Consider the following 26055-nt stretch of genomic DNA (forward strand, 5'->3'; position numbering starts at 1 on the left):
ATTACATGGTTTCTAAAATTACATTTGAAGCATTTTATATCATGCCAAAAAAATATCCGGCTTTCGTCACTTCGTGGGCTTGAACCACCAACCTTTCAGTTAACAACCGAACGCGCTAACCGATTGCGCCACAGAGACTTGGATGTACACTAAATTAAATTCGTGGCATTACATGGTTTCTGTCATTACTTTTTAAGCAGTTTTTTATCATGCCAAAAAAATACCCTTTCGTCCCTGGGTGGGCTTGAACCACCAACCTTTCGGTTAACAGCCGAACGCGATAACCGATTGCGCCACAGAAACTTGGATTTACACTAAATTAAATTCGTGGTATTACATGGGTTCTATCATTGCATTTGAATCATTTTATATCATGCCAAAAAAATATCCTTTCGTCCCTGGGTGGGCTTGAACCACCGACCTTTTGGTTAACAGCCGAACGCGCTAACCGATTGCCCCACAGAGACTTGGATGTGCACTAAATTAAATTCGTGGCATTACATGGTTTCTGTCATTAGTTTTTAAGCAGTTTTTTATCATGCCTAAAAAAATACCTTTTCGTCCCTTCGTGGGCTTGAACTACCAACCTTTCGGTTAACGCTCTAACCGATTGCGCCAGAGAAACTTGGATTGACATTCAATTGAATTCGTGGTATTACATGGTTTCTATCATTACTTTTGAAGCAGTTTTTTATCATTCCAAAAAAACATCCTTTCGTCCCTGGGTGGGCTTGAACCACCAACCTTTCGGTTAACAGCCGAACGCGCTAACCGATTGCGCCACAGAGACTTGGATGTACACTAAATTAAATTTGTGGCATTACATGGTTTCTGTCATTACTTTTTAAGCAGTTTTTTTATCATGCCAAAAAAACATCCTTTCGTCCCTGGGTGGGCTTAAACCACCAACCTTTCGGTTAACAGCCGAACGCGCTAACCGATTGCGCCACAGAGACTTGGATGTACACTAAATTAAATTCGTGGCATTACATGGTTTCTGTCATTACTTTTCAAGCAGATTTTTATCATGCCAAAAAAATACCCTTTCGTCCCTTCGTGGGCTTGAACCACCAACCTTTCGGTTAACATCCGAACGCGATAACCGATTGCGCCATAGAAACTTGGATTTACACTAAATTAAATTCGTTGTATTACATGGTTTCTATCATTACATTTGAAGCATTTTTTTATCATGCCAAAAAAATATCCTTTCGTCCCTGGGTGGGCTTGAACCACAAACCTTTAGGTTAACAGACGAACGCGCTAACCGATTGCGCCACAAAAACTTGGATTGACACTAAATTAAATTCGTGGTATTACATGGTTTCTATCATTACTATTGAAGGAGATTTTTGTCATGCAAAAAAAAATATCCTTTAGTCCCTGGGTGGGCTTGAACCACCAACCTTTCGGTTAACAGCCGAACGCGCTAACCGATTGCGCCACAGAGACTTTGATAGACACTAAATTAAATTAGTGGTATTACATGGTTTCTGTTATTACATTTGAAACGCTGTTTCTATCATTACTTTTGAAGCAGTTTTTTATCATGCCAAAAAAACATACTTTCGTCCCTGGGTGGGCTTGAACCACCAACCTTTCGGTTAACAGCCGAACGCGCTAACCGATTGCCCCACAGAGACTTGGATGTACACTAAATTAAAGTTGTGGCATTACATGGTTTCTGTCATTACTTTTTAAGCACTTTTTTATCATGCCAAAAAAAATCATCCTTTCGTCCCTGGGTGGGCTTGAACCACCAACCTTTCGGTTAACAGCCGAACGCGCTAACCGATTGCGCCACAGAGACTTGGATGTACACTAAATTAAATTCGTGGCATTACATGGTTTCTGTAACTACTTTTTAAGCAGTTTTTTTATCATGCCAAAAAAATACCCTTACGTCCCTTCGTGGGCTTGAACCAACAACCTTCCGTTTAACAGCCGAACGCGCTAACCGATTGCGCCAGAGAAACTTGGATTGACATTAAATTAAATTCGTGGTATTACATGGTTCTATCATTACCTTTGAAGGAGTTTTTTATCATGCCAAAAAAAATATCCGGCCTTTCGTCCCTTCGTGGGCTTGCACCACCAACCTTTAGGTTAACAGCCGAACGCGATAACCGATTGCGCCATAGAAACTTGGATTTACACTAAATTAAATTCGTTGTATTACATGGTTTCTATCATTACTATTGAAGGAGTTTTTTTATCATGCCTGGGTTGGCTTTAACCATGAATATTTCGGTTAACAACCTAACGCGCTAACCGATTGCGCCAGAAAAACTTGGATTGACATTAAATTAAATTCGTGGTATTACATGGTTTCTGTCATTACTTTTTAAGCAGTTTTTTATCATGCCAAACAAATACCCTTTCGTCCCTGGGTGGGCTTGAACCACCAACATTTCGGTTAACAGCCGAACGCGATAACCGATTGCGCCACAGAAACTTGGATTTACACTAAATTAAATTCGTGGTATTACATGGGTTCTATCATTGCATTTGAATCATTTTATATCATGCCAAAAAAATATCCTTTCGTCCCTGGGTGGGCTTGAACCACAAACCTTTAGGTTAACAGACGAACGCGCTAACCGATTGCGCCACAAAAACTTGGATTGACACTAAATTAAATTCGTGGTATTACATGGTTTCTATCATTACTATTGAAGGAGATTTTTTGTCATGCCAAAAAAAATATCCTTTCGTCCCTGGGTGGGCTTGAACCACCAACCTTTCGGTTAACAGCCGAACGCGCTAACCGATTGCGCCACAGAGACTTTGATAGACACTAAATTAAATTAGTGGTATTACATGGTTTCTGTTATTACATTTGAAACGCTGTTTCTATCATTACTTTTGAAGCAGTTTTTTATCATGCCAAAAAAACATACTTTCGTCCCTGGGTGGGCTTGAACCACCAACCTTTCGGTTAACAGCCGAACGCGCTAACCGATTGCCCCACAGAGACTTGGATGTACACTAAATTAAATTCGTGGCATTACATGGTTTCTGTCATTACTTTTTAAGCACATTTTTATCATGCCAAAAAAAAAAACATCCTTTCGTCCCTGGGTGGGCTTGAACCACCAACCTTTCGGTTAACAGCCGAACGCGCTAACCGATTGCGCCACAGAGACTTGGATGTACACTAAATTAAATTCGTGGCATTACATGGTTTTCTTTAACTACTTTTTAAGCAGTTTTTTTATCATGCCAAAAAAATACCCTTACGTCCCTTCGTGGGCTTGAACCACCAACCTTCCGTTTAACAGCCGAACGCGCTAACCGATTGCGCCAGAGAAACTTGGATTGACATTAAATTAAATTCGTGGTATTACATGGTTTCTATCATTACCTTTGAAGGAGTTTTTTATCATGCCAAAAAAAATATCCGGCCTTTCGTCACTTCGTGGGCTTGGACCACCAACCTTTCGGTTAACAGCCGAACGCGATAACCGATTGCGCCATAGAAACTTGGATTTACACTAAATTAAATTCGTTGTATTACATGGTTTCTATCATTACTATTGAAGGAGTTTTTTTATCATGCCAAAAATATACTTTCGTCCCTGGGTTGGCTTTAACCATGAATATTTCGGTTAACAACCTAACGCGCTAAAGGATTGCGCCACAGAGACTTCGATGGAAAATAAATTAAATTAGTGGTATTACATGGTTTCTGTCATTACATTTGAAGCAGTTTTATCATGCCAAAAAAATATCCTTTCGTCCCTTGGTGGGCTTGAACCACCAACCTTCCGGTTAACAGCCGAACGCGCTAACCGATTGCGCCACAGAGACTTGGATGTGCACTAAATTAAATTCGTGGCATAACATGGTTTCTGTCATTAGTTTTGAAGCAGTTTTTTATCATGCCAAAAAAATACCCTTTCGTTCCTTCGAAGGATTGAACCACCAACCTTTCGTTTAACGGCCGAACGCGCTAACCGATTGCGCTACAGAAACTTGGATTTACACTAAATTAAATTCGTGGTATTACATGGTTTCTATCATTACCTTTGAAGGAGTTTTTTATCATGCCAAAAAAATATCCGGCCTTTCGTCCCTTCGTGGGCTTGAACCACCAACCTTTCGGTTAACATCCGAACGCGATAACCGATTGCGCAATAGAAACTTGGATTTACACTAAATTAAATTCGTTGTATTACATGGTTTCTATCATTACATTTAAGGCATTTTTTTATCATGCCAAAAAAATATCCTTTCGTCCCTGGGTGGGCTTGAACCACCAACCTTTAGGTTAACAGCCGAACGCGCTAACCGATTGCGCCACAGAAACTTGGATTGACACTAAATTAAATTCGTGGTATTACATGGTTTCTATCATTACTATTGAAGGAGATTTTTTATCATGCCAAAAAAAATATCCTTTCGTCTTTGGGTGGGATTGAACCACCAACCTTTCGGTTAACAGCCGAACGCGCTAACCGATTGCGCCACAGAGACTTTGATAGACACTAAATTAAATTAGTGGTATTACATGGTTTCTGTTATTACATTTGAAGCAGTTTTATCATGCCAAAAAATATCCTGTCGTCCCTGGGTGGGCTTGAACCACCAACCTTTTGGTTAACAGCCGAACGCGCTAACCGATTGCGCGACAGAAACTTGGATGTGCACTAAATTAAATTCGTGGCATTACATGGTTTCTGTCATTAGTTTTGAAGCAGTTTTTTATCATGCCAAAAAAAATACCTTTTCGTCCCTTCGTGGGCTTAAACCACCAACCTTTCGGTTAACGCGCTAACCGATTGCGCCAGAGAAACTTGGATTGACAATAAATTAAATTAGTGGTATTACATGGTTTCTGTTATTACATTTGAAGCAGTTTTTTATCATGCCAAAAAAATACCCTTTCGTTCCTTCGAAGGATTGAACCACCAACCTTTCGTTTAACGGCCGAACGCGCTAACCGATTGCGCTACAGAAACTTGGATTTACACTAAATTAAATTCGTTGTATTACATGGTTTCTATCATTACATTTAAGGCATTTTTTTATCATGCCAAAAAAATATCCTTTCGTCCCTGGGTGGGCTTGAACCACCAACCTTTCGGTTAACAGCCGAACGCGCTAACCGATTGCGCCACAGAGACTTGGATGTGCACTAAATTAAATTCGTCGCATTACATGGTTTCTGTCATTAGTTTTGAAGCAGTTTTTTAACATGGAAAAAAAAAATACCTTTTCGTCCCTTCGTGGGCTTGAACCACCAACCTTTCGGTTAACGCGCTAACCGATTGCGCCAGAGAAACTTGGATTGACATTCAATTAAATTCGTGGTATTACGTGGTTTCTATCATTACTTTTGAAGCAGTTTTTATCATTCCAAAAAAACATCCTTTCGTCCCTGGGTGGGCTTGAACCACCAACCTTTCGGTTAACAGCCGAACGCGCTAACCGTTTGCGCCACAGAGACTTGGATGTACACTAAATTTAATTCGTGGCATTACATGGTTTCTGTCATTACTTTTTAAGCAGTTTTTTATCATGCCAAAAAAACATCCTTTAGTCCCTGGGTGGGCTTGAACCACCAACCTTTCGGTTAACAGCCGAACGCGCTAACCGATTGCGCCACAGAGACTTTGATAGACACTAAATTAAATTAGTGGTATTACATGGTTTCTGTTATTACATTTGAAGCAGTTTTTTATCATGCCAAAAAAATACCCTTACGTCCCTTCGTGGGCTTGAACCACCAACCTTCCGGTTAACAGCCGAACGCGCTAACCGATTGCGCCAGAGAAACTTGGATTGACATTAAATTAAATTCGTTGTATTACATGGTTTCTATCATTACTATTTAAGGAGTTTTTTTATCATGCCAAAAATATACTTTCGTCCCTGGGTTGGCTTTAACCATGAATCTTTCGGTTAACAACCTAACGCGCTAAAGGATTGCGCCACAGAGACTTCGATGGACAATAAATTAAATTAGTGGTATTACATGGTTTCTGTCATTACATTTGAAGCAGTTTTATCATGCCAAAAAAATATCCTTTCGTCCCTGGGTGGGCTTGAACCACCAACCTTTCGGTTAACAGCCGAACGCGCTAACCGATTGCGCCACAGAGACTTAGACGTGCACTAAATTAAATTCGTGGCATTACATGGTTTCTGTCATTAGTTTTGAAGCAGTTTTTTATCATGCCAAAAAAATACCCTTTCGTTCCTTCGAAGGATTGAACAGCCAACTTTTCGGTTAACGGCCGAACGCGCTAACCGATTGCGCTACAGAAACTTGGATTTACACTAAATTGAATTCGTGGTATTACATGGTTTCTATTATAAAATTTAAAGCATATTTCTATCATGCCAAAAAAACATCCTTTCGTCCCTGGGTGGGCTTGAACCACCAACTTTTCGGTTAACAGCCGAACGCGCTAACCGATTTCGCCACAGAGACTTGGATGTGCACTAAATTAAATTCGTCGCATTACATGGTTTCTGTCATTAGTTTTGAAGCAGTTTTTTAACATGCAAAAAAAAAAAATACCTTTTCGTCCCTTCGTGGGCTTGAACCATCAACCTTTCGGTTAACGCGCTAACCGATTGCGCCAGAGAAACTTCGATTGACATTCAATTAAATTCGTGGTATTGCATGGTTTCTATCATTACTTTTGAAGCAGTTTTTATAATTCCAAAAAAACATCCTTTCGTCAATGGGTGGGCTTGAACCACCAACCTTTCGGTTAACAGCCGAACGCGCTAACCGTTTGCGCCACAGAGACTTGGATGTACACTAAATTAAATTCGTGGCATTACATGGTTTCTGTCATTACTTTTTAAGCAGTTTTTTATCATGCCAAAAAACATCCTTTCGTCCCTGGGTGGGCTTGAACCACCAACCTTTCGGTTAACAGCTGAACGCGCTAACCGATTGCGCCACAGAGACTTTGATAGACACTAAATTAAATTAGTGGTATTACATGGTTTCTGTTATTACATTTGAAGCAGTTTTTTATCATGCCAAAAAAATACCCTTACGTCCCTTCGTGGGCTTGAACCACCAACCTTCCGGTTAACAGCCGAACGCGCTAACCGATTGCGCCAGAGAAACTTGGATTGACATTAAATTAAATTCGTTGTATTACATGGTTTCTATCATTACTATTGAAGGAGTTTTTTTATCATGCCAAAAATATACTTTCGTCCTTGGGTTGGCTTTGACCATGAATCTTTCGGTTAACAACCTAACGCGCTAAGGGATTGCGCCACAGAGACTTCGATGGACAATAAATTAAATTAGTGGTATTACATGGTTTCTGTCATTACATTTGAAGCAGTTTTATCATGCCAAAAAAATATCCTTTCGTCCCTGGGTGGGCTTGAACCACCAACCTTACGGTTAACAGCCGAACGTGCTAATTGATTGCGCCACAGAGACTTGGACGTGCACTAAATTAAATTCGTGGCATTACATGGTTTCTGTCATTAGTTTTGAAGCAGTTTTTTTATCATGCCAAAAAAATACCCTTTCGTTCCTTCGAAGGATTGAACCACCAACTTTTCGGTTAACGGCCGAACGCGCTAACCGATTGCGCTACAGAAACTTGGATTTACACTAAATTAAATTCGTGGTATTACATGGTTTCTATTATTAAATTTAAAGCATATTTCTATCATGCCAAAAAAACATCCTTTCGTCCCTGGGTGGGCTTGAACCACCAACCTTTCGGTTAACAGCCGAACGCGCTAACCGATTGCGCCACAGAGACTTTGATAGACACTAAATTAAATTAGTGGTATTACATGGTTTCTGTTATTACATTTGAAGCGCTGTTTCTATCATTACTTTTGAAGCAGTTTTTTATCATGCCAAAAAAACATACTTTCGTCCCTGGGTGGGCTTGAACCACCAACCTTTCGGTTAACAGCCGAACGCGTTAACCGATTGCCCCACAGAGACTTGGATGTACACTAAATTAAATTCGTGGCATTACATGGTTTCTGTAATTACTTTTTAAGCAGTTTTTTATCATGCCAAAAAAAAACATCCTTTCGTCCCTGGGTGGGCTTGAACCACCAACCTTTCGGTTAACAGCCGAACGCGCTAACCGATTGCGCCACAGAGACTTGGATGTACACTAAATTAAATTCGTGGCATTACATGGTTTCTGTAACTACTTTTTAAGCAGTTTTTTTATCATGCCAAAAAAATACCCTTACGTCCCTTCGTGGGCTTGAACCACCAACCTTCCGTTTAACAGCCGAACGCGCTAACCGATTGCGCCAGAGAAACTTGGATTGACATTAAATTAAATTCGTGGTTTTACATGGTTTCTATCATTACCTTTGAAGGAGTTTTTTATCATGCCAAAAAAAATATCCGGCCTTTCGTCCCTTCGTGGGCTTGAACCACCAACCTTTCGGTTAACAGCCGAACGCGATAACCGATTGCGCCATAGAAACTTGGATTTACACTAAATTAAATTCGTTGTATTACATGGTTTCTATCATTACTATTGAAGGAGTTTTTTTATCATGCCAAAAATATACTTTCGTCCCTGGGTTTGCTTTAACCATGAATATTTCGGTTAACAACCTAACGCGCTAAAGGATTGCGCCACAGAGACTTCGATAAAAAATAAATTAAATTAGTGGTATTACATGGTTTCTGTCATTACATTTGAAGCAGTTTTATCATGCCAAAAAAATATCCTTTCGTCCCTGGGTGGGCTTGAACCACCAACCTTCCGGTTAACAGCTGAACGCGCTAACCGATTGCGCCACAGAGACTTGGATGTGCACTAAATTAAATTCGTGGCATTACATGGTTTCTGTCATTAGTTTTGAAGCAGTTTTTTATCATGCCAAAAAAATACCCTTTCGTTCCTTCGAAGGATTGAACCACCAACCTTTCGGTTAACGGCCGAACGCGCTAACCGATTGCGCTACAGAAACTTGGATTTACACTAAATTAAATTCGTGGTATTACATGGTTTCTATCATTACCTTTGAAGGAGTTTTTTATCATGCCAAAAAAATATCCGGCCTTTCGTCCCTTCGTGGGCTTGAACCACCAACCTTTCGGTTAACAGCCGAACGCGCTAACCGATTGCGCCACAGAGACTTGGATGTGCACTAAATTAAATTCGTCGCATTACATGGTTTCTGTCATTAGTTTTGAAGCAGTTTTTTAACATGGAAAAAAAAAATACCTTTTCGTCCCTTCGTGGGCTTGAACCACCAACCTTTCGGTTAACGCGCTAACCGATTGCGCCAGAGAAACTTGGATTGACATTCAATTAAATTCGTGGTATTACATGGTTTCTATCATTACTTTTGAAGCAGTTTTTATCATTCCAAAAAAACATCCTTTCGTCCCTGGGTGGGCTTGAACCACCAACCTTTCGGTTAACAGCCGAACGCGCTAACCGTTTGCGCCACAGAGACTTGGATGTACACTAAATTTAATTCGTGGCATTACATGGTTTCTGTCATTACTTTTTAAGCAGTTTTTTATCATGCCAAAAAAACATCCTTTAGTCCCTGGGTGGGCTTGAACCACCAACCTTTCGGTTAACAGCCGAACGCGCTAACCGATTGCGCCACAGAGACTTTGATAGACACTAAATTAAATTAGTGGTATTACATGGTTTCTGTTATTACATTTGAAGCAGTTTTTTATCATGCCAAAAAAATACCCTTACGTCCCTTCGTGGGCTTGAACCACCAACCTTCCGGTTAACAGCCGAACGCGCTAACCGATTGCGCCAGAGAAACTTGGATTGACATTAAATTAAATTCGTTGTATTACATGGTTTCTATCATTACTATTTAAGGAGTTTTTTTATCATGCCAAAAATATACTTTCGTCCCTGGGTTGGCTTTAACCATGAATCTTTCGGTTAACAACCTAACGCGCTAAAGGATTGCGCCACAGAGACTTCGATGGACAATAAATTAAATTAGTGGTATTACATGGTTTCTGTCATTACATTTGAAGCAGTTTTATCATGCCAAAAAAATATCCTTTCGTCCCTGGGTGGGCTTGAACCACCAACCTTTCGGTTAACAGCCGAACGCGCTAACCGATTGCGCCACAGAGACTTAGACGTGCACTAAATTAAATTCGTGGCATTACATGGTTTCTGTCATTAGTTTTGAAGCAGTTTTTTATCATGCCAAAAAAATACCCTTTCGTTCCTTCGAAGGATTGAACAGCCAACTTTTCGGTTAACGGCCGAACGCGCTAACCGATTGCGCTACAGAAACTTGGATTTACACTAAATTAAATTCGTGGTATTACATGGTTTCTATTATAAAATTTAAAGCATATTTCTATCATGCCAAAAAAACATCCTTTCGTCCCTGGGTGGGCTTGAACCACCAACTTTTCGGTTAACAGCCGAACGCGCTAACCGATTTCGCCACAGAGACTTGGATGTGCACTAAATTAAATTCGTCGCATTACATGGTTTCTGTCATTAGTTTTGAAGCAGTTTTTTAACATGCAAAAAAAAAAAATACCTTTTCGTCCCTTCGTGGGCTTGAACCATCAACCTTTCGGTTAACGCGCTAACCGATTGCGCCAGAGAAACTTCGATTGACATTCAATTAAATTCGTGGTATTGCATGGTTTCTATCATTACTTTTGAAGCAGTTTTTATAATTCCAAAAAAACATCCTTTCGTCAATGGGTGGGCTTGAACCACCAACCTTTCGGTTAACAGCCGAACGCGCTAACCGTTTGCGCCACAGAGACTTGGATGTACACTAAATTAAATTCGTGGCATTACATGGTTTCTGTCATTACTTTTTAAGCAGTTTTTTATCATGCCAAAAAACATCCTTTCGTCCCTGGGTGGGCTTGAACCACCAACCTTTCGGTTAACAGCTGAACGCGCTAACCGATTGCGCCACAGAGACTTTGATAGACACTAAATTAAATTAGTGGTATTACATGGTTTCTGTTATTACATTTGAAGCAGTTTTTTATCATGCCAAAAAAATACCCTTACGTCCCTTCGTGGGCTTGAACCACCAACCTTCCGGTTAACAGCCGAACGCGCTAACCGATTGCGCCAGAGAAACTTGGATTGACATTAAATTAAATTCGTTGTATTACATGGTTTCTATCATTACTATTGAAGGAGTTTTTTTATCATGCCAAAAATATACTTTCGTCCTTGGGTTGGCTTTGACCATGAATCTTTCGGTTAACAACCTAACGCGCTAAGGGATTGCGCCACAGAGACTTCGATGGACAATAAATTAAATTAGTGGTATTACATGGTTTCTGTCATTACATTTGAAGCAGTTTTATCATGCCAAAAAAATATCCTTTCGTCCCTGGGTGGGCTTGAACCACCAACCTTACGGTTAACAGCCGAACGTGCTAATTGATTGCGCCACAGAGACTTGGACGTGCACTAAATTAAATTCGTGGCATTACATGGTTTCTGTCATTAGTTTTGAAGCAGTTTTTTTATCATGCCAAAAAAATACCCTTTCGTTCCTTCGAAGGATTGAACCACCAACTTTTCGGTTAACGGCCGAACGCGCTAACCGATTGCGCTACAGAAACTTGGATTTACACTAAATTAAATTCGTGGTATTACATGGTTTCTATTATTAAATTTAAAGCATATTTCTATCATGCCAAAAAAACATCCTTTCGTCCCTGGGTGGGCTTGAACCACCAACCTTTCGGTTAACAGCCGAACGCGCTAACCGATTGCGCCACAGAGACTTTGATAGACACTAAATTAAATTAGTGGTATTACATGGTTTCTGTTATTACATTTGAAGCGCTGTTTCTATCATTACTTTTGAAGCAGTTTTTTATCATGCCAAAAAAACATACTTTCGTCCCTGGGTGGGCTTGAACCACCAACCTTTCGGTTAACAGCCGAACGCGTTAACCGATTGCCCCACAGAGACTTGGATGTACACTAAATTAAATTCGTGGCATTACATGGTTTCTGTAATTACTTTTTAAGCAGTTTTTTATCATGCCAAAAAAAAACATCCTTTCGTCCCTGGGTGGGCTTGAACCACCAACCTTTCGGTTAACAGCCGAACGCGCTAACCGATTGCGCCACAGAGACTTGGATGTACACTAAATTAAATTCGTGGCATTACATGGTTTCTGTAACTACTTTTTAAGCAGTTTTTTTATCATGCCAAAAAAATACCCTTACGTCCCTTCGTGGGCTTGAACCACCAACCTTCCGTTTAACAGCCGAACGCGCTAACCGATTGCGCCAGAGAAACTTGGATTGACATTAAATTAAATTCGTGGTTTTACATGGTTTCTATCATTACCTTTGAAGGAGTTTTTTATCATGCCAAAAAAAATATCCGGCCTTTCGTCCCTTCGTGGGCTTGAACCACCAACCTTTCGGTTAACAGCCGAACGCGATAACCGATTGCGCCATAGAAACTTGGATTTACACTAAATTAAATTCGTTGTATTACATGGTTTCTATCATTACTATTGAAGGAGTTTTTTTATCATGCCAAAAATATACTTTCGTCCCTGGGTTTGCTTTAACCATGAATATTTCGGTTAACAACCTAACGCGCTAAAGGATTGCGCCACAGAGACTTCGATGAAAAATAAATTAAATTAGTGGTATTACATGGTTTCTGTCATTACATTTGAAGCAGTTTTATCATGCCAAAAAAATATCCTTTCGTCCCTGGGTGGGCTTGAACCACCAACCTTCCGGTTAACAGCTGAACGCGCTAACCGATTGCGCCACAGAGACTTGGATGTGCACTAAATTAAATTCGTGGCATTACATGGTTTCTGTCATTAGTTTTGAAGCAGTTTTTTATCATGCCAAAAAAATACCCTTTCGTTCCTTCGAAGGATTGAACCACCAACCTTTCGGTTAACGGCCGAACGCGCTAACCGATTGCGCTACAGAAACTTGGATTTACACTAAATTAAATTCGTGGTATTACATGGTTTCTATCATTACCTTTGAAGGAGTTTTTTATCATGCCAAAAAAATATCCGGCCTTTCGTCCCTTCGTGGGCTTGAACCACCAACCTTTCGGTTAACATCCGAACGCGATAACCGATTGCGCAATAGAAACTTGGATTTACACTAAATTAAATTCGTTGTATTACATGGTTTCTATCATTACATTTAAGGCATTTTTTTATCATGCCAAAAAAATATCCTTTCGTCCCTGGGTGGGCGTGAACCACCAACCTTTAGGTTAACAGCCGAACGCGCTAACCGATTGCGCCACAGAAACTTGGATTGACACTAAATTAAATTCGTGGTATTACATGGTTTCTATCATTACTATTGAAGGAGATTTTTTATCATGCCAAAAAAAATATCCTTTCGTCCCTGGGTGGGATTGAACCACCAACCTTTCGGTTAACAGCCGAACGCGCTAACCGATTGCGCCACAGAGACTTTGATAGACACTAAATTAAATTAGTGGTATTACATGGTTTCTGTTATTACATTTGAAGCAGTTTTATCATGCCAAAAAAATATCCTGTCGTCCCTGGGTGGGCTTGAACCACCAACCTTTTGGTTAACAGCCGAACGCGCTAACCGATTGCGCCACAGAGACTTGGATGTGCACTAAATTAAATTCGTGGCATTACATGGTTTCTGTCATTAGTTTTGAAGCAGTTTTTTATCATGCCAAAAACAATACCTTTTCGTCCCTTCGTGGGCTTGAACCACCAACCTTTCGGTTAACGCGCTAACCGATTACGCCAGAGAAACTTGGATTGACAATAAATTAAATTAGTGGTATTACATGGTTTCTATCATTACTTTTGAAGCAGTTTTTTATCATGCCAAAAAAACATCCTTTCGTCCCTGGGTGGGCTTGAACCACCAACTTTTCGGTTAACAGCCGAACGCGCTAACCGATTGCGCCACAGAGACTTGGATGTGCACTAAATTAAATTCGTCGCATTACATGGTTTCTGTCATTAGTTTTGAAGCAGTTTTTTAACATGCAAAAAAAAAATACCTTTTCGTCCCTTCGTGGGCTTGAACCATCAACCTTTCGGTTAACGCGCTAACCGATTGCGCCAGAGAAACTTCGATTGACATTCAATTAAATTCGTGGTATTGCATGGTTTCTATCATTACTTTTGAAGCAGTTTTTTATCATGCCAAAAAAACATCCTTTCGTCCCTGGGTGGGCTTGAACCACCAACCTTTCGGTTAACAGCCGAACGCGCTAACCGTTTGCGCCACAGAGACTTGGATGTACACTAAATTAAATTCGTGGCATTACATGGTTTCTGTCATTACTTTTTAAGCAGTTTTTTATCATGCCAAAAAAACATCCTTTCGTCCCTGGGTGGGCTTGAACCACCAACCTTTCGGTTAACAGCTGAACGCGCTAACCGATTGCGCCACAGAGACTTTGATAGACACTAAATTAAATTAGTGGTATTACATGGTTTCTGTTATTACATTTGAAGCAGTTTTTTATCATGCCAAAAAAATACCCTTACGTCCCTTCGTGGGCTTGAACCACCAACCTTCCGGTTAACAGCCGAACGCGCTAACCGATTGCGCCAGAGAAACTTGGATTGACATTAAATTAAATTCGTTGTATTACATGGTTTCTATCATTACTATTGAAGGAGTTTTTTTATCATGCCAAAAATATACTTTCGTCCCTGGGTTGGCTTTAACCATGAATCTTTCGGTTAACAACCTAACGCGCTAAAGGATTGCGACACAGAGACTTCGATGGACAATAAATTAAATTAGTGGTATTACATGGTTTCTGTTATTACATTTGAAGCAGTTTTATCATGCCAAAAAAATACCTTTTCGTCCCTTCGTGGGCTTGAACCACCAACCTTTCGGTTAACGCGCTAACCGATTGCGCCAGAGAAACTTGAATTGACATTCAATTAAATTAGTGGTATTACATGGTTTCTGTCATTACATTTGAAGCAGTTTTATCATGCCAAAAAAATATCCTTTCGTCCCTGGGTGGGCTTGAACCACCAACCTTTCGGTTAACAGCCGAACGCGCTAACCGATTGCGCACAGAGACTTGGATGTGCACTAAATTAAATTCGTGGCATTACATGGTTTCTGTCATTAGTTTTGAAGCAGTTTTTTATCATGCCAAAAAAATACCCTTTCGTTCCTTCGAAGGATTGAACCATCAACCTCTCGGTTAACGGCCGAACGCGCTAACCGATTGCGCCAAAGAAACTTAGATTTACACTAGATTAAATTCGTGGTATTACATGGTTTCTATTATTAAATTTAGAGCATATTTCTATCATGCCAAAAAAACATCCTTTCGTCCCTGGGTGGGCTTGAACCACCAACCTTTCGGTTAACAGCCGAACGCGCTAACCGATTGCGCCACAGAGACTTGGATGTACACTAAATTAAATTCGTGGCATTACATGGTTTCTGTTATTACTTTTTAAGCAGTTTTTTTATCATGCCAAAAAAATACCCTTTCGTCCCTGGGTGGGCTTGAACCACCAACCTTTCGGTTAACATCCGAACGCGCTAACCGATTGCGCCAGAGAAACTTGGATTGACATTCAATTAAAATCGTGGTATTACATGGTTTCTATCATTACTTTCGAAGGAGTTTTTTATCATGCCAAAAAAATATCCGGCCTTTCGTCCCTGGGTGGGCTTGAACCACCAACCTTTCGGTTAACAGCCGAACGCGCTAACCGATTGCGCACAGAGACTTGGATGTGCACTAAATTAAATTCGTGGCATTACATGGTTTCTGTCATTAGTTTTGAAGCAGTTTTTTATCATGCCAAAAAAATACCCTTTCGTTCCTTCGAAGGATTGAACCACCAACCTTTCGGTTAACGGCCGAACGCGCTAACCGATTGCGCCAAAGAAACTTAGATTTACACTAGATTAAATTCGTGGTATTACATGGTTTCTATTATTAAATTTAGAGCATATTTCTATCATGCCAAAAAAACATCCTTTCGTCCCTGGGTGGGCTTGAACCACCAACCTTTCGGTTAAAATCCGAACGCGCTAACCGATTGCGCCAGAGAAACTTGGATTGACATTCAATTAAATTCGTGGTATTACATGGTTTCTATCATTACTTTCGAAGGAGTTTTTTATCATGCCAAAAAAATATCCGGCCTTTCGTCCCTTCGTGGGCTTGAACCACCAACCTTTCGGTTAACAGCCGAACGCGATAACCGATTGCGCCACAAAAACTTGGATTTACACTAAATTAAATTCGTGGTATTACATGGTTTCCATCATTACATTTGAAGCATTTTATATCATGCCAAAAAAATATCCTTTCGTCCCTGGATGGGCTTGAACAACCGACCTTTTGGTTAACAGCCGAACGCGCTAACCGATTGCAACACAGAGACTTGGATGTACACTAAATTAAATTCGTGGCATTGAATGGTTTCTGTCATTACTTTTGAAGCAGTTTTTTTATCATGCCAAAAAAATACCCTTTCGTCCCTGGGTGGGCTTGAACCCCCAACGTTTCGGTTAACAGGCGAACGCGCTAACCGATTGCGCCACAGAAACTTGGATTGACACTAAATTAAATTAGTGGTATTACATGGTTTCTGTCATTACATTTGAAGCAGTTTTATCATGCCAAAAAAACATCCTGTCGTCCCTGGGTGGGATTGAACCACCAACCTTTCGGTTAATAGCCGAACGCGATAACCGATTGCGCCACAGAAACTTGGATTTACACTAAATTAAATTCGTGGCATTAAATGGTTTCTGTCATTACTTTTGAAGCAGTTTTTTATCATGCCAAAAAAATACCCTTTCGTCCCTGGGTGGGCTTGAACCACCAACGTTTCGGTTAACAGCCGAACGCGCTAACCGATTGCGCTACAGAATCTTGGATTGACACAAAATTAAATAAGTGGTATTACATGGTTTCTGTCATAACTTTTGAAGCTGTGTTTTTTTATCATGCCAAAAAAATATCCTTTCGTCCCTGGGTGGGCTTGAACCATCAACCTTTCGGTTAACAGCCGAACGCGCAAACCGATTGCACCAGAGAAACTTGGATTGACATTAAATTAAATTCGTTGTATTACATGGTTTCTATCATTACCTTTGAAGGAGTTTTTTTATCATGCCAAAAAAATATCCGGCCTTTCGTCCCTTCGTGGGCTTGAACCACCAACCTTTCGGTTAACATCCGAACGCGAAAACCGATTGCGCCATAGAAACTTGGATTTACACTAAATTAAATTTGTTGTATTACATGGTTTCTATCATTACATTTGAAGCATTTTTTTATCATGCCAAAAAAATATCCTTTCGTCCCTGGGTGGGCTTGAACCACCAACCTTTAGGTTAACAGCCGAACGCGCTAACCGATTGCTCCACAGAAACTTGGATGTACACTAAATTAAATTCGTGGTATTACATGGTTTCTATCATTACTATTGAAGGAGATTTTTTGTCATGCCAAAAAAAATATCCTTTCGTCCCTGGGTGGGCTTGAACCACAAACCTTTCGGTTAACAGCCGAACGCGCTAACCGATTGCGCCACAGAGACTTGGATGTACACTAAATTAAATTCATGGCATTACATGGTTTCTATCATTACTTTTGAAGCAGTTTTTTATCATGCCAAAAAATATCCAGCCTTTTGTCCCTTCCTGGGCTTGAACCACCAACCTTTCGGTTAACAGCCGAACGCGCTAACCGATTGCCCCACAGAGACTTGGATGTACACTAAATTAAATTCGTGGCATTACATGGTTTCTGTCATTACTTTTTAAGCAGTTTTTTATCATGCCAAAAAAAAACATCCTTTCGTCCCTGGTTGGGCTTGAACCACCAACCTTTCGGTTAACAGCCGAACGCGCTAACCGATTGCGCCACAGAGACTTGGATGTGCACTAATTTATATTCGTGGCATTACATGGTTTCTGTCATTAGTTTTGAAGCAGTTTTTTATCATGCCAAAAAAATATCCGGCCTTTCGTCCCTTCGTGGGCTTGAACCACCAACCTTTCGGTTAACAGCCGAACGCGCTAACCGATTGCCCCACAGAGACTTGGATGTACACTAAATTAAATTCGTGGCATTACATGGTTTCTGTCATTACTTTTTAAGCAGTTTTTTATCATGCCAAAAAAAAACATCCTTTCGTCCCTGGTTGGGCTTGAACCACCAACCTTTCGGTTAACAGCCGAACGCGCTAACCGATTGCGCCACAGAGACTTGGATGTACACTAAATTAAATTCGTGGCATTACATGGTTTCTGTCATTACTTTTTAAGCAGTTTTTTTATCATGCCAAAAAAATACCCTTACGTCCCTTCGTGGGCTTGAACCACCAACCTTCCGTTTAACAGCCGAACGCGCTAACCGATTGCGCCAGAGAAACTTGGATTGACATTAAATTAAATTCGTGGTATTACATGGTTTCTATCATTACCTTTGAAGGAGTTTTTTATCATGCCAAAAAAAATATCCGGCCTTTCGTCCCTTCGTGGGCTTGAACCACCAACCTTTAGGTTAACAGCCGAACGCGCTAACCGATTGCGCCACAGAAACTTGGATTGACACTAAATTAAATTCGTGGTATTACATGGTTTCTATCATTACTATTGAAGGAGATTTTTTGTCATGCCAAAAAAAATATCCTTTCGTCCCTGGGTGGGCTTGAACCACCAACCTTTCGGTTAACAGCCAAACGCGCTAACCGATTGCGCCACAGAGACTTTGATAGAAACTAAATTAAATTAGTGGTATTACATGGTTTCTGTCATTACATTTGAAGCAGTTTGATCATGCCAAAAAAATATCCTTTCGTCCCTGGGTGGGCTTGAACCACCAACCTTTCGGTTAACAGCCGAACGCGCTAACCGATTGCGCCACAGAGACTTGGATGTGCACTAAATTAAATTCGTGGCATTACATGGTTTTGTGTCATTAGTTTTGAAGCAGTTTTTTATCATGCTTTCGTCCCTGGTTGGGCTTGAACCACCAACCTTTCGGTTAACAGCCGAACGCGCTAACCAATTGCGCCACAGAGACTTGGATGTACACTAAATTAAATTCGTGGCATTACATGGTTTCTGTCATTACTTTTTAAGCAGTTTTTTTATCATGCCAAAAAAATACCCTTACGTCCCTTCGTGGGCTTGAACCACCAACCTTCCGTTTAACAGCCGAACGCGCTAACCGATTGCGCCAGAGAAACTTGGATTGACATTAAATTAAATTCGTGGTATTACATGGTTTCTATCATTACCTTTGAAGGAGTTTTTTATCATGCCAAAAAAATATCCGGCCTTTCGTCCCTTCGTGGGCTTGAACCACCAACCTTTCGGTTAACAGCCGAACGCGATAACCGATTGCGCCATAGAAACTTGGATTTACACTAAATTAAATTCGTTGTATTACATGGTTTCTATCATTACTATTGAAGGAGTTTTTTTTATCATGCCAAAAATGTACTTTCGTCCCTGGGTTGGCTTTAACCATGAATCTTTCGGTTAACAACCTAACGCGCTAAAGGATTGCGCAACAGAGACTTCGATGGTTAATAAATTAAATTAGTGGTATTACATGGTTTCTGTCATTACATTTGAAGCAGTTTTATCATGCCAAAAAAATATCCTTTCGTCCCTGGGTGGGCTTGAACCACCAACCTTTCGGTTAACAGCCGAACGCGCTAACCGATTGCGCCACAGAGACTTGGATGTGCACTAATTTATATTCGTGGCATTACATGGTTTCTGTCATTAGTTTTGAAGCAGTTTTTTATCATGCCAAAAAAATATCCGGCCTTTCGTCCCTTCGTGGGCTTGAACCACCAACCTTTCGGTTAACAGCCGAACGCGCTAACCGATTGCCCCACAGAGACTTGGATGTACACTAAATTAAATTCGTGGCATTACATGGTTTCTGTCATTACTTTTTAAGCAGTTTTTTATCATGCCAAAAAAAAACATCCTTTCGTCCCTGGTTGGGCTTGAACCACCAACCTTTCGGTTAACAGCCGAACGCGCTAACCGATTGCGCCACAGAGACTTGGATGTACACTAAATTAAATTCGTGGCATTACATGGTTTCTGTCATTACTTTTTAAGCAGTTTTTTTATCATGCCAAAAAAATACCCTTACGTCCCTTCGTGGGCTTGAACCACCAACCTTCCGTTTAACAGCCGAACGCGCTAACCGATTGCGCCAGAGAAACTTGGATTGACATTAAATTAAATTCGTGGTATTACATGGTTTCTATCATTACCTTTGAAGGAGTTTTTTATCATGCCAAAAAAAATATCCGGCCTTTCGTCCCTTCGTGGGCTTGAACCACCAACCTTTAGGTTAACAGCCGAACGCGCTAACCGATTGCGCCACAGAAACTTGGATTGACACTAAATTAAATTCGTGGTATTACATGGTTTCTATCATTACTATTGAAGGAGATTTTTTGTCATGCCAAAAAAAATATCCTTTCGTCCCTGGGTGGGCTTGAACCACCAACCTTTCGGTTAACAGCCAAACGCGCTAACCGATTGCGCCACAGAGACTTTGATAGAAACTAAATTAAATTAGTGGTATTACATGGTTTCTGTCATTACATTTGAAGCAGTTTGATCATGCCAAAAAAATATCCTTTCGTCCCTGGGTGGGCTTGAACCACCAACCTTTCGGTTAACAGCCGAACGCGCTAACCGATTGCGCCACAGAGACTTGGATGTGCACTAAATTAAATTCGTGGCATTACATGGTTTTGTGTCATTAGTTTTGAAGCAGTTTTTTATCATGCTTTCGTCCCTGGTTGGGCTTGAACCACCAACCTTTCGGTTAACAGCCGAACGCGCTAACCAATTGCGCCACAGAGACTTGGATGTACACTAAATTAAATTCGTGGCATTACATGGTTTCTGTCATTACTTTTTAAGCAGTTTTTTTATCATGCCAAAAAAATACCCTTACGTCCCTTCGTGGGCTTGAACCACCAACCTTCCGTTTAACAGCCGAACGCGCTAACCGATTGCGCCAGAGAAACTTGGATTGACATTAAATTAAATTCGTGGTATTACATGGTTTCTATCATTACCTTTGAAGGAGTTTTTTATCATGCCAAAAAAATATCCGGCCTTTCGTCCCTTCGTGGGCTTGAACCACCAACCTTTCGGTTAACAGCCGAACGCGATAACCGATTGCGCCATAGAAACTTGGATTTACACTAAATTAAATTCGTTGTATTACATGGTTTCTATCATTACTATTGAAGGAGTTTTTTTTATCATGCCAAAAATGTACTTTCGTCCCTGGGTTGGCTTTAACCATGAATCTTTCGGTTAACAACCTAACGCGCTAAAGGATTGCGCAACAGAGACTTCGATGGTTAATAAATTAAATTAGTGGTATTACATGGTTTCTGTCATTACATTTGAAGCAGTTTTATCATGCCAAAAAAATATCCTTTCGTCCCTGGGTGGGCTTGAACCACCAACCTTTCGGTTAACAGCCGAACGCGCTAACCGATTGCGCCACAGAGACTTGGATGTGCACTAATTTATATTCGTGGCATTACATGGTTTCTGTCATTAGTTTTGAAGCAGTTTTTTATCATGCCAAAAAAATATCCGGCCTTTCGTCCCTTCGTGGGCTTGAACCACCAACCTTTAGGTTAACAGCCGAACGCGCTAACCGATTGCGCCACAGAGACTTGGATGTACACTAAATTAAATTCGTGGCATCACATGGTTTCTGTCATTACTTTTTAAGCAGTTTTTTTATCATGCCAAAAAAATACCCTTACGTCCCTTCGTGGGCTTGAACCACCAACCTTCCGGTTAACAGCCGAACGCGCTAACCGATGGCGCCAGAGAAACTTGGATTGACATTCAATTAAATTCGTGGTATTACATGGTTTCTATCATTACTTTCGAAGGAGTTTTTTATCATGCCAAAAAAAATATCCGGCCTTTCGTCCCTTCGTGGGCTTGAACCACCAACCTTTCGGTTAACAGCCGAACGCGATAACCGATTGCGCCATAGAAACTTGGATTTACACTAAATTAAATTCGTTGTATTACATGGTTTCTATCATTACTATTGAAGGAGTTTTTTTATCATGCCAAAAATATACTTTCGTCCCTGGGTTTGCTTTAACCATGAATCTTTCGGTTAACAACCTAACGCGCTAACCGATTGCGCCAGAGAAACTTGGATTGACATTCAATTAAATTCGTGGTATTACATGGTTTCTGTCATTACATTTGAAGCAGTTTTATCATGCCAAAAAATATCCTTTCGTCCCTGGGTGGGCTTGAACCACCATTCTTTCGGTTAACAGCCGAACGCGCTAACCGATTGCGCCACAGAGACTTGGATGTGCACTAAATTAAATTCGTGGCATTACATGGTTTCTGTCATTAGTTTTGAAGCAGTTTTTTATCATGCCAAAAAAAAATACCTTTTCGTCCCTTCGTGGGCTTGAACCACCAACCTTTCGGTTCACGCGCTAACCGATTGCGCCAGAGAAACTTGGATTGACATTCAATTAAATTCGTGGTATTACATGGTTTCTATCATTACTTTTGAAGCAGTTTTTTATCATGCCAAAAAAACATACTTTCGTCCCTGGGTGGGCTTGAACCACCAACCTTTCGGTTAACAGCCGAACGCGCTAACCGATTGCCCCACAGAGACTTGGATGTACACTAAATTAAATTCGTGGCATTACATGGTTTATGTCATTACTTTTTAAGCAGTTTTTTATCATGCCAAAAAAACATCCTTTCGTCCCTGGGTGGGCTTGAACCACCAACCTTTCGGTTAACAGCCAAACGCGCTAACCGATTGCGCCAGAGAAACTTGAATTGACATTAATTTAAATTCGTAGTATTACATTGTTTCTATCATTACTTTTGAAGGAGTTTTTTATCATGCCAAAAACATATATGGCCTTTCGTCCCTTCGTGGGCTTGAACCACCAACCTTTCGGTTAACAGCCGAACGATAACCGATTGCTCCACAGAAACTTGGATTTACACTAACTTAAATTCGTAGTATTACATGGTTTCTATCATTACATTTGAAGCATTTTTTTATCATGCCAAAAATATATCCTTTCGTCCCTGGGTGGGCTTGAACCACCAACCTTTCGTTTAACAGCAGAACGCGCTAACCGATTGCGCCACAGAGACTTGGATGTACACAAATTTAACTTCGTTGTATTACATGGTTTCTGTCATTACTTTCGAAGCAGTTTTGAATTATGCCAAAAAAATTCCTTTCGTCCCTGGGTGTGCTTGAACCACCAACCTTTCGCTTAACAGCCGAATGTGCAGCAAAACGATTGCGCCACAGAGACTTTGATGGACATTAAACTAAAATCGTGGCATTTCATGGTTTCTGTCATTACTTTTGAAGCAGTTTTTTATCATGCGAAAAAAATACCCTTTCGTCCCTTCGTGGGCTTGAACCACCAACCTTTCGGTTAAACGCCGAACGCGCTAACCGATTGCGCCAGAGAAACTTGGATTGACATTAAATTAAATTCGTGGTTTTACATGGTTTCTATCATTAGCTTTGAAGGAGTTTTTTATCATGCCAAAAAAACATCCGGCCTTTCGTCCCTTCGTGGGCTTGAACCACCAACCTTTCTGTTAACAGCCGAACGCGATAACCGATTGCGCCACAGAAACTTGGATTTACACTAAATTAAATTCGTGGTATTACATGGTTTCTATCATTACATTTGAAGCATCGTTTTATCATACCAAAAGTATATCCTTTCGTCCCTGGGTGGGCTTGAACCACCAACCTTTCGGTTAACAGCCGAACGCGCTAACCGATTGCCCCACAGAGACTTGGATGTACACTAAATTAAATTCGTGGCATTACATGGTTTCTGTCATTACTTTTTAAGCAGTTTTTTATCATGCCAAAAAAACATCCTTTCGTCCCTGGGTGGGCTAACCGATTGCGCCACAGAGATTTGGAATAACACCAAATTAAATTTGTTGCATTACATGGTATCTCTCAATACTTTTGAAGCAGTTTTTTATCATGCCAAAAATATTTTTTCTCGTCCCTGGGTTGGCTTGAACACTCAACCTTTCGGTTAACAGCCGAACGCGCTAACCGATTGCGCCACAGAGACTTGGATGTACACAAATTTAACTTCCTTGTATTACATGGTTTCTGTCATTACTTTCGAAGCAGTTTTGAATTATGCCAAAAAAATTCCTTTCGTCCCTGGGTGTGCTTGAACCACCAACCTTTCGCTTAACAGCCGAATGTGCAGCAAAACGATTGCGCCACAGAGACTTTGATGGACATTAAACTAAAATCGTGGCATTTCATGGTTTCTGTCATTACTTTTGAAGCAGTTTTTTATCATGCCAAAAGATATCTAGCCTTTCGTCCCTTCGTGGGCTTGAACCACCAACCTTTCGGTTAACGCGCTAACCGATTGCGCCAGAGAAACTTGGATTGACATTCAATTAAATTCGTGGTAATACATGGTTTCTATCATTACTTTTGAAGCAGTTTTTTATCATGCCAAAAAATATCCAGCCTTTCGTCCCTTCGTGGGCTTGAACCACCAACCTTTCGGTTAACAGCCGAACGCGCTAACCGATTGCGCCACAGAAACTTGGATTTACACTAAATTAAATTCGTGGCATCAAATGGTTTCTATCATTACATTTGAAGCATCGTTTTATCATACCAAAACTATATCCTTTCGTCCCTGGGTGGGCTTGAACCACCAACCTTTCGATTAACAGCCGAACGCGCTAACCGATTGAGCCAGAGAAACTTGGATTGACATTAATTTAAATTCGTAGTATTACATGGTTTCTATCATTACTTTTGAAGGAGTTTTTTATCATGCCAAAAACATATATGGCCTTTCGTCCCTTCGTGGGCTTGAACCACCAACCTTTCGGTTAACAGCCGAACGATAACAGATTGCTCCACAGAAACTTGGATTTACACTAACTTAAATTCGTAGTATTACATGGTTTCTATCATTACATTTGAAGCATTTTTTTATCATGCCAAAAAAATATCCTTTCGTCCCTGGGTGGGCTTGAACCACCAACCTTTCGTTTAACAGCCGAACGCGCTAACCGATTGCGCCACAGAGACTTGGATGTACACAAATTTAACTTCGTTGTATTAAAAGGTTTCTGTCATTACTTTCGAAGCAGTTTTGAATTATGCCAAAAAAATTCCTTTCGTCCCTGGGTGTGCTTGAACCACCAACCTTTCGCTTAACAGCCGAATGTGCAGCAAAACGATTGCGCCATAGAGACTTTGATGGACATTAAACTAAAATCGTGGCATTTCATGGTTTCTGTCATTACTTTTGAAGCAGTTTTTTATCATGCGAAAAAAATACCCTTTCGTCCCTTCGTGGGCTTGAACCACCAACCTTTCGGTTAAAAACCGAACGCGCAAACCGATTGCGCCAGAGAAACTTGGATTGACATTAAATTAAATTCGTGGTATTACATGGTTTCTATCATTACCTTTGAAGGAGTTTTTTATCATGCCAAAAAAATATCCGGCCTTTCGTCCCTTCGTGGGCTTGAACCACCAACCTTTTGGTTAACAGCTGAACGCGCTAACCGATTGCGCCACAGAGACTTGGATTTACACTAAATTAAATTCGTGGTATTACATGGTTTCTATCATTACATTTGAAGCATTTTTTTATCATGCCAAAAAAACATCCTTTCGTCCCTGGGTGGGCTAACCGATTGCGCCACAGAGATTTGGAATAACACCAAATTAAATTTGTGGCATTACATGGTATCTCTCATTACTTTTGAAGCAGTTTTTTATCATGCCAAAAATATGTCTTCTCGTCCCTGGGTTGTCTTGAACACTCAACCATTCGGTTAACAGCCGAACGCGCTAACCGATTGCGCCACAGAGACTTGGATGTACACAAATTTAACTTCCTTGTATTACATGGTTTCTGTCATTACTTTCGAAGCAGTTTTGAATTATGCCAAAAAAATTCCTTTCGTCCCTGGGTGTGCTTGAACCACCAACCTTTCGCTTAACAGCCGAATGTGCAGCAAAACGATTGCGCCACAG

At 40.5% G+C, this 26055-nt stretch overlaps 58 non-coding genes across 58 annotated transcripts; all 58 read right to left on the reverse strand.

The window, feature by feature from the left end:
• Positions 1–229: 229 nt before the first annotated feature.
• On the reverse strand, positions 230–303 carry Trnan-guu. Its single transcript has one exon. It is a non-coding gene; the product is annotated as a tRNA-Asn (tRNA).
• A 90-nt stretch (positions 304–393) lies between these two features.
• On the reverse strand, positions 394–467 carry Trnan-guu. The gene has a single exon. It is a non-coding gene; the product is annotated as a tRNA-Asn (tRNA).
• Positions 468–716: 249 nt separating this feature from the next.
• Positions 717–790, reverse strand: Trnan-guu. Its single transcript has one exon. It is a non-coding gene; the product is annotated as a tRNA-Asn (tRNA).
• Positions 791–882: 92 nt separating this feature from the next.
• Trnan-guu lies at positions 883–956 on the reverse strand. Its single transcript has one exon. It is a non-coding gene; the product is annotated as a tRNA-Asn (tRNA).
• A 422-nt stretch (positions 957–1378) lies between these two features.
• Positions 1379–1452, reverse strand: Trnan-guu. Its single transcript has one exon. It is a non-coding gene; the product is annotated as a tRNA-Asn (tRNA).
• Positions 1453–1569: 117 nt separating this feature from the next.
• Positions 1570–1643, reverse strand: Trnan-guu. Its single transcript has one exon. It is a non-coding gene; the product is annotated as a tRNA-Asn (tRNA).
• A 93-nt stretch (positions 1644–1736) lies between these two features.
• Trnan-guu lies at positions 1737–1810 on the reverse strand. Its single transcript has one exon. It is a non-coding gene; the product is annotated as a tRNA-Asn (tRNA).
• Positions 1811–2381: 571 nt separating this feature from the next.
• Positions 2382–2455, reverse strand: Trnan-guu. Its single transcript has one exon. It is a non-coding gene; the product is annotated as a tRNA-Asn (tRNA).
• Positions 2456–2712: 257 nt separating this feature from the next.
• On the reverse strand, positions 2713–2786 carry Trnan-guu. The gene has a single exon. It is a non-coding gene; the product is annotated as a tRNA-Asn (tRNA).
• Positions 2787–2903: 117 nt separating this feature from the next.
• On the reverse strand, positions 2904–2977 carry Trnan-guu. The gene has a single exon. It is a non-coding gene; the product is annotated as a tRNA-Asn (tRNA).
• Positions 2978–3072: 95 nt separating this feature from the next.
• Positions 3073–3146, reverse strand: Trnan-guu. Its single transcript has one exon. It is a non-coding gene; the product is annotated as a tRNA-Asn (tRNA).
• A 590-nt stretch (positions 3147–3736) lies between these two features.
• On the reverse strand, positions 3737–3810 carry Trnan-guu. The gene has a single exon. It is a non-coding gene; the product is annotated as a tRNA-Asn (tRNA).
• Positions 3811–4235: 425 nt separating this feature from the next.
• Trnan-guu lies at positions 4236–4309 on the reverse strand. Its single transcript has one exon. It is a non-coding gene; the product is annotated as a tRNA-Asn (tRNA).
• Positions 4310–4402: 93 nt separating this feature from the next.
• On the reverse strand, positions 4403–4476 carry Trnan-guu. Its single transcript has one exon. It is a non-coding gene; the product is annotated as a tRNA-Asn (tRNA).
• Positions 4477–5052: 576 nt separating this feature from the next.
• On the reverse strand, positions 5053–5126 carry Trnan-guu. The gene has a single exon. It is a non-coding gene; the product is annotated as a tRNA-Asn (tRNA).
• A 249-nt stretch (positions 5127–5375) lies between these two features.
• Trnan-guu lies at positions 5376–5449 on the reverse strand. Its single transcript has one exon. It is a non-coding gene; the product is annotated as a tRNA-Asn (tRNA).
• A 91-nt stretch (positions 5450–5540) lies between these two features.
• On the reverse strand, positions 5541–5614 carry Trnan-guu. Its single transcript has one exon. It is a non-coding gene; the product is annotated as a tRNA-Asn (tRNA).
• A 418-nt stretch (positions 5615–6032) lies between these two features.
• Positions 6033–6106, reverse strand: Trnan-guu. The gene has a single exon. It is a non-coding gene; the product is annotated as a tRNA-Asn (tRNA).
• A 256-nt stretch (positions 6107–6362) lies between these two features.
• On the reverse strand, positions 6363–6436 carry Trnan-guu. The gene has a single exon. It is a non-coding gene; the product is annotated as a tRNA-Asn (tRNA).
• A 415-nt stretch (positions 6437–6851) lies between these two features.
• Trnan-guu lies at positions 6852–6925 on the reverse strand. The gene has a single exon. It is a non-coding gene; the product is annotated as a tRNA-Asn (tRNA).
• Positions 6926–7674: 749 nt separating this feature from the next.
• On the reverse strand, positions 7675–7748 carry Trnan-guu. The gene has a single exon. It is a non-coding gene; the product is annotated as a tRNA-Asn (tRNA).
• Positions 7749–7865: 117 nt separating this feature from the next.
• Trnan-guu lies at positions 7866–7939 on the reverse strand. Its single transcript has one exon. It is a non-coding gene; the product is annotated as a tRNA-Asn (tRNA).
• Positions 7940–8032: 93 nt separating this feature from the next.
• Trnan-guu lies at positions 8033–8106 on the reverse strand. Its single transcript has one exon. It is a non-coding gene; the product is annotated as a tRNA-Asn (tRNA).
• A 589-nt stretch (positions 8107–8695) lies between these two features.
• Trnan-guu lies at positions 8696–8769 on the reverse strand. Its single transcript has one exon. It is a non-coding gene; the product is annotated as a tRNA-Asn (tRNA).
• A 583-nt stretch (positions 8770–9352) lies between these two features.
• Positions 9353–9426, reverse strand: Trnan-guu. Its single transcript has one exon. It is a non-coding gene; the product is annotated as a tRNA-Asn (tRNA).
• Positions 9427–9517: 91 nt separating this feature from the next.
• Positions 9518–9591, reverse strand: Trnan-guu. The gene has a single exon. It is a non-coding gene; the product is annotated as a tRNA-Asn (tRNA).
• A 418-nt stretch (positions 9592–10009) lies between these two features.
• On the reverse strand, positions 10010–10083 carry Trnan-guu. Its single transcript has one exon. It is a non-coding gene; the product is annotated as a tRNA-Asn (tRNA).
• A 256-nt stretch (positions 10084–10339) lies between these two features.
• Trnan-guu lies at positions 10340–10413 on the reverse strand. The gene has a single exon. It is a non-coding gene; the product is annotated as a tRNA-Asn (tRNA).
• A 415-nt stretch (positions 10414–10828) lies between these two features.
• Trnan-guu lies at positions 10829–10902 on the reverse strand. The gene has a single exon. It is a non-coding gene; the product is annotated as a tRNA-Asn (tRNA).
• A 749-nt stretch (positions 10903–11651) lies between these two features.
• Positions 11652–11725, reverse strand: Trnan-guu. The gene has a single exon. It is a non-coding gene; the product is annotated as a tRNA-Asn (tRNA).
• A 117-nt stretch (positions 11726–11842) lies between these two features.
• Trnan-guu lies at positions 11843–11916 on the reverse strand. Its single transcript has one exon. It is a non-coding gene; the product is annotated as a tRNA-Asn (tRNA).
• Positions 11917–12009: 93 nt separating this feature from the next.
• Positions 12010–12083, reverse strand: Trnan-guu. The gene has a single exon. It is a non-coding gene; the product is annotated as a tRNA-Asn (tRNA).
• A 589-nt stretch (positions 12084–12672) lies between these two features.
• Positions 12673–12746, reverse strand: Trnan-guu. Its single transcript has one exon. It is a non-coding gene; the product is annotated as a tRNA-Asn (tRNA).
• Positions 12747–13338: 592 nt separating this feature from the next.
• Positions 13339–13412, reverse strand: Trnan-guu. The gene has a single exon. It is a non-coding gene; the product is annotated as a tRNA-Asn (tRNA).
• Positions 13413–13501: 89 nt separating this feature from the next.
• On the reverse strand, positions 13502–13575 carry Trnan-guu. The gene has a single exon. It is a non-coding gene; the product is annotated as a tRNA-Asn (tRNA).
• A 249-nt stretch (positions 13576–13824) lies between these two features.
• Trnan-guu lies at positions 13825–13898 on the reverse strand. The gene has a single exon. It is a non-coding gene; the product is annotated as a tRNA-Asn (tRNA).
• A 250-nt stretch (positions 13899–14148) lies between these two features.
• On the reverse strand, positions 14149–14222 carry Trnan-guu. The gene has a single exon. It is a non-coding gene; the product is annotated as a tRNA-Asn (tRNA).
• A 91-nt stretch (positions 14223–14313) lies between these two features.
• Trnan-guu lies at positions 14314–14387 on the reverse strand. Its single transcript has one exon. It is a non-coding gene; the product is annotated as a tRNA-Asn (tRNA).
• A 573-nt stretch (positions 14388–14960) lies between these two features.
• Trnan-guu lies at positions 14961–15033 on the reverse strand. Its single transcript has one exon. It is a non-coding gene; the product is annotated as a tRNA-Asn (tRNA).
• A 256-nt stretch (positions 15034–15289) lies between these two features.
• Trnan-guu lies at positions 15290–15363 on the reverse strand. Its single transcript has one exon. It is a non-coding gene; the product is annotated as a tRNA-Asn (tRNA).
• Positions 15364–15624: 261 nt separating this feature from the next.
• Trnan-guu lies at positions 15625–15697 on the reverse strand. The gene has a single exon. It is a non-coding gene; the product is annotated as a tRNA-Asn (tRNA).
• Positions 15698–16615: 918 nt separating this feature from the next.
• Positions 16616–16689, reverse strand: Trnan-auu. The gene has a single exon. It is a non-coding gene; the product is annotated as a tRNA-Asn (tRNA).
• Positions 16690–17450: 761 nt separating this feature from the next.
• On the reverse strand, positions 17451–17524 carry Trnan-guu. Its single transcript has one exon. It is a non-coding gene; the product is annotated as a tRNA-Asn (tRNA).
• A 261-nt stretch (positions 17525–17785) lies between these two features.
• Positions 17786–17859, reverse strand: Trnan-guu. Its single transcript has one exon. It is a non-coding gene; the product is annotated as a tRNA-Asn (tRNA).
• Positions 17860–18121: 262 nt separating this feature from the next.
• Trnan-guu lies at positions 18122–18195 on the reverse strand. Its single transcript has one exon. It is a non-coding gene; the product is annotated as a tRNA-Asn (tRNA).
• Positions 18196–18624: 429 nt separating this feature from the next.
• Trnan-guu lies at positions 18625–18698 on the reverse strand. The gene has a single exon. It is a non-coding gene; the product is annotated as a tRNA-Asn (tRNA).
• Positions 18699–18787: 89 nt separating this feature from the next.
• Positions 18788–18861, reverse strand: Trnan-guu. The gene has a single exon. It is a non-coding gene; the product is annotated as a tRNA-Asn (tRNA).
• Positions 18862–18940: 79 nt separating this feature from the next.
• Positions 18941–19014, reverse strand: Trnan-guu. The gene has a single exon. It is a non-coding gene; the product is annotated as a tRNA-Asn (tRNA).
• A 589-nt stretch (positions 19015–19603) lies between these two features.
• Positions 19604–19677, reverse strand: Trnan-guu. The gene has a single exon. It is a non-coding gene; the product is annotated as a tRNA-Asn (tRNA).
• A 262-nt stretch (positions 19678–19939) lies between these two features.
• Positions 19940–20013, reverse strand: Trnan-guu. Its single transcript has one exon. It is a non-coding gene; the product is annotated as a tRNA-Asn (tRNA).
• Positions 20014–20442: 429 nt separating this feature from the next.
• Trnan-guu lies at positions 20443–20516 on the reverse strand. The gene has a single exon. It is a non-coding gene; the product is annotated as a tRNA-Asn (tRNA).
• Positions 20517–20605: 89 nt separating this feature from the next.
• On the reverse strand, positions 20606–20679 carry Trnan-guu. Its single transcript has one exon. It is a non-coding gene; the product is annotated as a tRNA-Asn (tRNA).
• Positions 20680–20758: 79 nt separating this feature from the next.
• Trnan-guu lies at positions 20759–20832 on the reverse strand. The gene has a single exon. It is a non-coding gene; the product is annotated as a tRNA-Asn (tRNA).
• A 589-nt stretch (positions 20833–21421) lies between these two features.
• Positions 21422–21495, reverse strand: Trnan-guu. Its single transcript has one exon. It is a non-coding gene; the product is annotated as a tRNA-Asn (tRNA).
• Positions 21496–22252: 757 nt separating this feature from the next.
• On the reverse strand, positions 22253–22326 carry Trnan-guu. The gene has a single exon. It is a non-coding gene; the product is annotated as a tRNA-Asn (tRNA).
• A 250-nt stretch (positions 22327–22576) lies between these two features.
• Positions 22577–22650, reverse strand: Trnan-guu. Its single transcript has one exon. It is a non-coding gene; the product is annotated as a tRNA-Asn (tRNA).
• A 1089-nt stretch (positions 22651–23739) lies between these two features.
• Positions 23740–23813, reverse strand: Trnan-guu. Its single transcript has one exon. It is a non-coding gene; the product is annotated as a tRNA-Asn (tRNA).
• A 1211-nt stretch (positions 23814–25024) lies between these two features.
• On the reverse strand, positions 25025–25098 carry Trnan-guu. The gene has a single exon. It is a non-coding gene; the product is annotated as a tRNA-Asn (tRNA).
• Positions 25099–26055: the final 957 nt, after the last annotated feature.

This window comes from Nematostella vectensis, chromosome 4 (genome assembly GCF_932526225.1).
Source record: "Nematostella vectensis chromosome 4, jaNemVect1.1, whole genome shotgun sequence".
NCBI classification, from domain to species: Eukaryota; Metazoa; Cnidaria; class Anthozoa; order Actiniaria; family Edwardsiidae; genus Nematostella; species Nematostella vectensis.